The 7779-nt window shown below is 45.5% G+C and overlaps 1 non-coding gene across 1 annotated transcript; it reads left to right on the forward strand.

The window, feature by feature from the left end:
• Positions 1-991: 991 nt before the first annotated feature.
• On the forward strand, positions 992-1064 carry TRNAR-CCG. The gene has a single exon. It is a non-coding gene; the product is annotated as a tRNA-Arg (tRNA).
• Positions 1065-7779: the final 6715 nt, after the last annotated feature.

Here is a 7779-nt window from a genome sequence, read left to right on the forward strand (position 1 = left end):
AGAGCCATATACATATTAATAATATGCCAATTGTCAGCCGTGTGACTTTGGGCAAGTCACTTCACTTCTCTGGGCCTCAGTTCCCTCATCTGTAAACTGGGGATTAAGACTGTGAGCCCCCCTGGGACAACCTGATCACCTTATTATTATTAATAATTAGAGCCATACACATATTACTATTATTATTAATTAGAGCCATATACATATTAATAATTATAGTAATAATGGCATTTATTAAGCGCTTACTATGTGCAAAGCACTGTTCTAAGCGCTGGGGAGGTTACAAGGTGATCAGGTTGTCCCACGGGGGGCTCACAGTCTCACAGAGCTCACAGAGCCATATACATATTAATAAAATAAATAGAGTAATAAATATGTACAAGTAGAGTAATAAATCTGTACAAATATATAGAAGTGCAGTGAGGAGGGGAAGGAGGTAGGGCAGTGGGGGGGGGCGATGGGGAGGAAGAGAGGAAAAAGGGGGCTCAGTCTGGGAAGGCCTCCTGGAGGAGGTGACATCATGATGATGATGATGATAAGCGCTTAGTACAGTGCTCTGCACATAGTAAGCGCTCAATAAATACGATTGATGATGATGATGATGATGATGGTATTTGTTATTTTCCAAGCACTGACTTGCCCAAGGTCACCCAGCAGACAAGCGAAGGAGCCAGGATTAGAATCAATCAATCAATCAATCAATCGTATTTATTGAGCGCTCACTGTGTGCAGAGCACTGTACTAAGCGCTTAGGAAGTCCAAGTTGACAACATCTAGAGACGGTCCCTCCCCCCCAGTGGGCTCACAGTCTAAGCAAACCCTTCTGGTTTTTCTGCTTCCAGAATCGACCCCCGATTCTTCCACGGGAATTCCGCCAAGAAACACAGGGGAGGGACCAAAGAGGAGGACCGGGATGTTCTTTTTTCCAGGCTGGAGCCGGGAACAGCTTGGCATTCCCTCTAGGCTCGTTGGGAAACAGCCTTCTCCCAGCGACCGCGTGGCCTAATGGATAAGGCGTCTGATTCCGGATCAGAAGATTGAGGGTTCGAGTCCCTTCGTGGTTGAATTCTTTTCCTTTGAAATTCAGAAAACCTTCCGTTTTCTCCCTAAAGCCCTTGCAAGCGTCCAGTACAGTGCTCATCACACCGCCAGCGCAGAAGAAATACCACTGATTGGCTCCTCCGGCAGAGAGCATCTCTCCCTCTTTCTCTTTCTCCCTGAAGTCCTTCTAAGCGATTAGTACAGTGCTCTTACTGTGTGCAGAGCACTGGACTAAGCATATCTCTCGCTCTCTCTTTTGCTCCCTAAAGTCCTTTCGGGCGTTTAGTACAGTGCTCATCACACCACCAGCGCAGAAGAAATACCACTGATTGGCTCCTCCCGCAGAGAGCATCTCTCCCTCTTTCTCTTTCTCCCTGAAGTCCTCCTAAGCGCTTAGTACAGTGTTCATCACACCACCAGTGCAGAAGAAATACCACTGACTGGATCCTTCCACAGACAGCATTCATTCATTCAATCGTATTTATTGAGCGCTTACTGTGTGCAGAGCACTGGACTAAGCATATCTCTCGCTCTCTCTTTTTCTCCCTAAAGTCCTTTCGGGCGTTTAGTACAGTGCTCATCACACCGCCAGCGCAGAAGAAATACCACTGATTGGATCCTCCCGCAGAGAGCATCTCTCCCTCTTTCTCTTTCTCCCTGAAGTCCTTCTAAGCGTTTAGTACAGTGCTCATCACACCGCCAGCACTGAAGAAATACCACTGACTGGATCCTTCCACAGACAGCATTCATTTATTCAATCGTATTTTTGAGTGCTTACTGTGTGCGGAGCACTGGACTAAGCATATCTCTCCCTCTTTCTCTTTCTCCCTAAAGTCCTTTCGGGCGTTTAGTACAGTGCTCATCACACCGCCAGCGCAGAAGAAATGCCACTGATTGGCTCCTCCCGCAGAGAGCATCTCTCCCTCTTTCTCTTTCTCCCTGAAGTCCTTCTAAGCGTTTAGTACAGCGCTCACCACACCGCCAGCGCTGAAGAAATACCACTGACTGGATCCTTCCACACACAGCATTCATTCATTCAATCGTATTTATTGAGCGCTTACTGTGTGCAGAGCACTGCACTAAGCATATCTCTCGCTCTCTCTTTTGCTCCCTAAAGTCCTTTCGGGCGTTTAGTACAGTGCTCATCACACCGCCAGCGCAGAAGAAATACCACTGATTGGATCCTCCCGCAGAGAGCATCTCTCCCTCTTTCTCTTTCTCCCTGAAGTCCTTCTAAGCGTTTAGTACAGTGCTCATCACACCGCCAGCACTGAAGAAATACCACTGACTGGATCCTTCCACAGACAGCATTCTTTTATTCAATCGTATTTTTGAGTGCTTACTGTGTGCGGAGCACTGGACTAAGCATATCTCTCCCTCTTTCTCTTTCTCCCTAAAGTCCTTTCGGGCGTTTAGTACAGTGCTCATCACACCGCCAGCGCAGAAGAAATGCCACTGATTGGCTCCTCCCGCAGAGAGCATCTCTCCCTCTTTCTCTTTCTCCCTGAAGTCCTTCTAGGCGCTTAGTACAGTGCTCATCACACCGCCAGCGCAGAAGAAATACCACTGACTGGATCCTTCCACACACAGCATTCATTCATTCAATTGTATTTATTGAGCGCTTACTGTGTGCAGAGCACTGCACTAAGCATATCTCTCGCTCTCTCTTTTGCTCCCTAAAGTCCTTTCGGTCGTTTAGTACAGTGCTCATCACACCGCCAGCGCAGAAGAAATACCACTGATTGGATCCTCCCGCAGAGAGCATCTCTCCCTCTTTCTCTTTCTCCCTGAAGTCCTTCTAAGCGTTTAGTGCAGTGCTCATCACACCACCAGCGCAGAAGAAATACCACTGATTGGATCCTCCCGCAGAGAGCATCTCTCCCTCTCTCTTTCTCCCTGAAGTCCTTCTAAGCGCTTAGTACAGTGCTCATCACACCACCAGCGCAGAAGAAATACCACTGACTGGATCCTTCCAAAGACAGCATTCATTCATTCAATCGTATTTATTGAGCACTTACTGTGTGCAGAGCACTGGACTAAGCATATCTCTCGCTCTCTCTTTTTCTCCCTAAAGTCCTTTCGGGCATTTAGTACAGTGCTCATCACACCGCCAGCGCAGAAGAAATACCACTGATCGGATCCTCCCGCAGAGAGCATCTCTCCCTCTTTCTCTTTCTCCCTGAAGTCCTTCTAAGCGCTTAGTACAGTGCTCATCACACCACCAGTGCAGAAGAAATACCACTGACTGGATCCTTCCACAGACAGCATTCATTCATTCAATCGTATTTATTGAGCGCTTACTGTGTGCAGAGCACTGGACTAAGCATATCTCTCCCTCTTTCTCTTTCTCCCTAAAGTCCTTTCGGGCGTTTAGTACAGTGCTCATCACACCACCAGCGCAGAAGAAATACCACTGATTGGGTCCTCCAGCAGAGAGCATCTCTCCCTCTTTCTCTTTCTCCCTGAAGTCCTTCTAAGCGTTTAGTACAGTGCTTATCACACCGCCAGCGCTGAAGAAATACCACTGACTGGATCCTTCCACAGACAGCATTCATTCATTCAATTGTATTTATTGAGCGCTTACTGTGTGCAGAGCACTGGACTAAGCATATCTCTCGCTCTTTTTCTCCCTAAAGTCCTTTCGGGCGTTTAGTACAGTGCTCATCACACCGCCAGCGCAGAAGAAATACCACTGATTGGATCCTCCCCGCAGAGAGCATCTCTCCCTCTTTCTCTTTCTCCCTGAAGTCCTTCTAAGCGTTTAGTACAGTGCTCTTACTGTGTGCAGAGCACTGGACTAAGCATATCTCTCGCTCTATCTTTTTCTCCCTAAAGTCCTTTCGGGCGTTTAGTACAGTGCTCATCACACCACCAGTGCAGAAGAAATGCCACTGATTGGCTCCTCCCGCAGAGAGCATCTCTCCCTCTTTCTCTTTCTCCCTGAAGTCCTTCTAGGCGCTTAGTACAGTGCTCATCGCACCGCCAGCGCTGAAGAAATACCACTGACTGGATCCTTCCACAGACAGCATTCATTCATTCAATCGTATTTATTGAGCGCTTACTGTGTGCAGAGCACTGGACTAAGCATATCTCTCGCTCTCTCTTTTGCTCCCTAAAGCCCTTTCAGGCGTTTAGTATAGTGCTCATCACACCGCCAGCGCAGAAGAAATACCACTGATTGGGTCCTCCCGCAGAGAGCATCTCTCCCTCTTTCTTTTTCTCCCTGAAGTCCTTCTAAGCGCTTAGTACAGTGCTCATCACACCACCAGCGCAGAAGAAATACCACTGACTGGATCCTTCCAAAGACAGCATTCATTCATTCAATCGTATTTATTGAGCGCTTACTGTGTGCAGAGCACTGGACTAAGCATATCTCTCGCTCTCTCTTTTTCTCCCCGAAGTCCTTTCGGGAGTTTAGTACAGTGCTCATCACACCACCAGCGCAGAAGAAATACCACTGATTGGCTCCTCCCGCAGAGAGCATCTCTCCCTCTTTCTCTTTCTCCCTGAAGTCCTTCTAAGCGCTTAGTACAGTGCTCATCGCACCGCCAGCGCTGAAGAAATACCACTGACTGGATCCTTCCACAGACAGCATTCATTCATTCAATCGTATTTATTGAGCGCTTACTGTGTGCAGAGCACTGGACTAAGCATATCTCTCGCTCTCTCTTTTTCTCCCCGAAGTCCTTTCGGGCGTTTAGTACAGTGCTCATCACACCACCAGCGCTGAAGAAATACCACTGACTGGATCCTTCCACAGACAGCATTCATTCATTCAATCGTATTTATTGAGCGCTTACTGTGTGCAGAGCACTGGACTAAGCATATCTCTCGCTCTCTCTCTTTCTCCCTAAAGTCTTTTCAAGCGTTTAGTACAGTGCTCATCACACCACCAATGCAGAATACCACTGATTGTATCCTCCCACAGAGAATCTTTCTCATTCTCTCTTTTTCTCCCTAAACTCCTTACAAGCGTTTGGTACAGTGCTTATCACACCGCCAGTGCAGAAGAAATAGCACTAATTGGATCCTTCCACAGAGAGCATTCATTCATTCAATCGTATTTATTGAGCGTTTACTGTGCACTGTGCTAAGCATCTCTCTCTCTAAAGTCCTTTCAAGCGTTTAGTACAGTGCTCATCACACCGCCAGTGCAGAAGAAATACCACTGATTGGATCCTCCCACAGAGAGTCTCTTTCTCTTTCTCCCTAAAATCCTTTCAAGCGCTTAGTACAGTGCTCTGCACACAGTAAGCGCTCTCTATAATTCTATTTATCTATTTTGATGAAACTGACAGCCGTCTACTTGTTTCTTTTGTTGTCTGTCTCCCCCTTCTAGACTGTGAGCCCGTTGTTGGGTAGGGACTTGGTTGCCCAATTATCATCATCATCATCAATCACATTTATTGAGCGCTTACTGTGTGCAGAGCACTGTACTAAGCGCTTGGGAAGTACAAGTTGGCAACATATAGAGACAGTCCCTACCCAACAGTGGGCTGACAGTCTTAAAGGGGGAGACAGAGAACAAAATCAAACATACTAACAAAATAAAATAAATAGATTGTACTTTCTAAGCGCTTAGTACACAGTAAGTGCTCAATAAATACGATTGAATGAATGAATCCTCCCACAGAGAAAATCCCTCTCTCTCTCTGTCTCTCTCACTCACACACACATGCATCAGCGCTTAGAACAGTGCTTGGCACATAGTAGGTGCTTAAGAGTGCTTAGAGAAGTGGCGTGGCTCAGTGGAAAGAGCCCGGGCTTTGGAGTCAGAGGTCATGGGTTCAAATCCTGCTCCGTCAGCTGTGTGACTTTGGGCAAGTCACTTAACTTCTCTGGGCCTCAGTTCCCTCATCTGTAAAATAGGGATGAAGACTGTGAGCCCCCCGTGGGACAACCCGATAACCTTGTAACCCCCCAGTGCTTTGCACATAGTAAGTGCTTAATAAATGCTATCATTGCTATTATTATTAACAAATACCATCATAATCATTATTATTATCTCCCTCATCTCTCCGACACGTCCTTCAGCCTCCAATACGGAGTGACTAATCAATCATATTTATTAAGGTGCTTACTGTGTTCAGAGCACTGTATTAAGCGCTTGGGAGAGTGCCATAGAACAAAACCCCCTGCCCACAACAAGCTTTCAGTCTCACCCTTGTCCTGGACGTTTCCTCCCTAGTGTGCAATGCAAGTGAAATAGAAAAGCCTAGGCTAAAATGCTATTGGAGCCCACAACCCTGAAATTAAGGGGTTTGATGATGATGATAATAATAAAAATAATAATGTTTCAATCTCAGCCCTTGTCCAGGACGTTTCCTCCCTAGTGTGCGATGCCAGTGAAATAGAAAAGCCTAGGCTAAAATGCTATTGGAGCCCACAACCCTGAAATTAAGGGGTTTGATGATGATGATAATAATAAAAATAATAATGTTTCAATCTCAGCCCTTGTCCAGGATGTTTCCTCCCTAGTGTGCGATGCAAGTGAAATAAAAAAGCCTAGGCTAAAATGCTATTGGAGCCCACAACCCTGAAATTAAGGGGTTTGGTGATGATGATGATGATAAAAATAATAATGTTTCAATCTCAGCCCTTGTCCAGGACGTTTCCTCCCTAGTGTGCGATGCAAGTGAAATAGAAAAGCCTAGGCTAAAATGCTATTGGAGCCCACAACCCTGAAATTAAGGGGTTTGGTGATGATGATGATGATAATAAAAATAATAATGTTTCAATCTCAGCCCTTGTCCAGGACATTTCCTCCCTAGTGGGCGATGCAAGCGAAATAGAAAAGCCTAGGCTAAAATGCTATTGGAGCCCACAACCCTGAAATTAAGGGGTTTGATGATGATGATGATGATGATAATAATAAAAATAATAATGTTTCAATTTCAGCCCTTGTCCAGGACGTTTCCTCCCTAGTGTGCGATGCCAGTGAAATAGAAAAGCCTAGGCTAAAATGCTATTGGAGCCCACAACCCTGAAATTAAGGGGTTTGATGATGATGATAATAATAAAAATAATAATGTTTCAATCTCAGCCCTTGTCCAGGACGTTTCCTCCCTAGTGTGCGATGCAAGTGAAACAGAAAAGCCTAGGCTAAAATGCTACTGGAGCCCACAACCCTGAAATTAAGGGGTTTGATGATGATGATGATGATAATAATAAAAATAATAATGTTTCAATCTCAGCCCTTGTCCAGGACGTTTCCTCCCTAGTGTGCGATGCAAGCGAAATAGAAAAGCCTAGGCTAAAATGCTATTGGAGCCCACAACCCTGAAATTAAGGGGTTTGATGATGATGATGATGATGATAATAAAAATAATAATGTTTCAATCTCAGCCCTTGTCCAGGACGTTTCCTCCCTAGTGTGCGATGCAAGTGAAATAGAAAAGCCTAGGCTAAAATGCTATTGGAGCCCACAACCCTGAAATTAAGGGGTTTGGTGATGATGATGATGATAATAAAAATAATAATGTTTCAATCTCAGCCCTTGTCCAGGACATTTCCTCCCTAGTGGGCGATGCAAGCGAAACAGAAAAGCCTAGGCTAAAATGCTATTGGAGCCCACAACCCTGAAATTAAGGGGTTTGATGATGATGATGATGATGATAATAATAAAAATAATAATGTTTCAATTTCAGCCCTTGTCCAGGACGTTTCCTCCCTAGTGTGCGATGCAAGTGAAATAGAAAAGCCTAGGCTAAAATGCTATTGGAGCCCACAACCCTGAAA

The sequence above is a fragment of the Tachyglossus aculeatus genome, chromosome 7, assembly GCF_015852505.1.
Source record: "Tachyglossus aculeatus isolate mTacAcu1 chromosome 7, mTacAcu1.pri, whole genome shotgun sequence".
In the NCBI taxonomy this organism is placed as follows: Eukaryota; Metazoa; Chordata; class Mammalia; order Monotremata; family Tachyglossidae; genus Tachyglossus; species Tachyglossus aculeatus.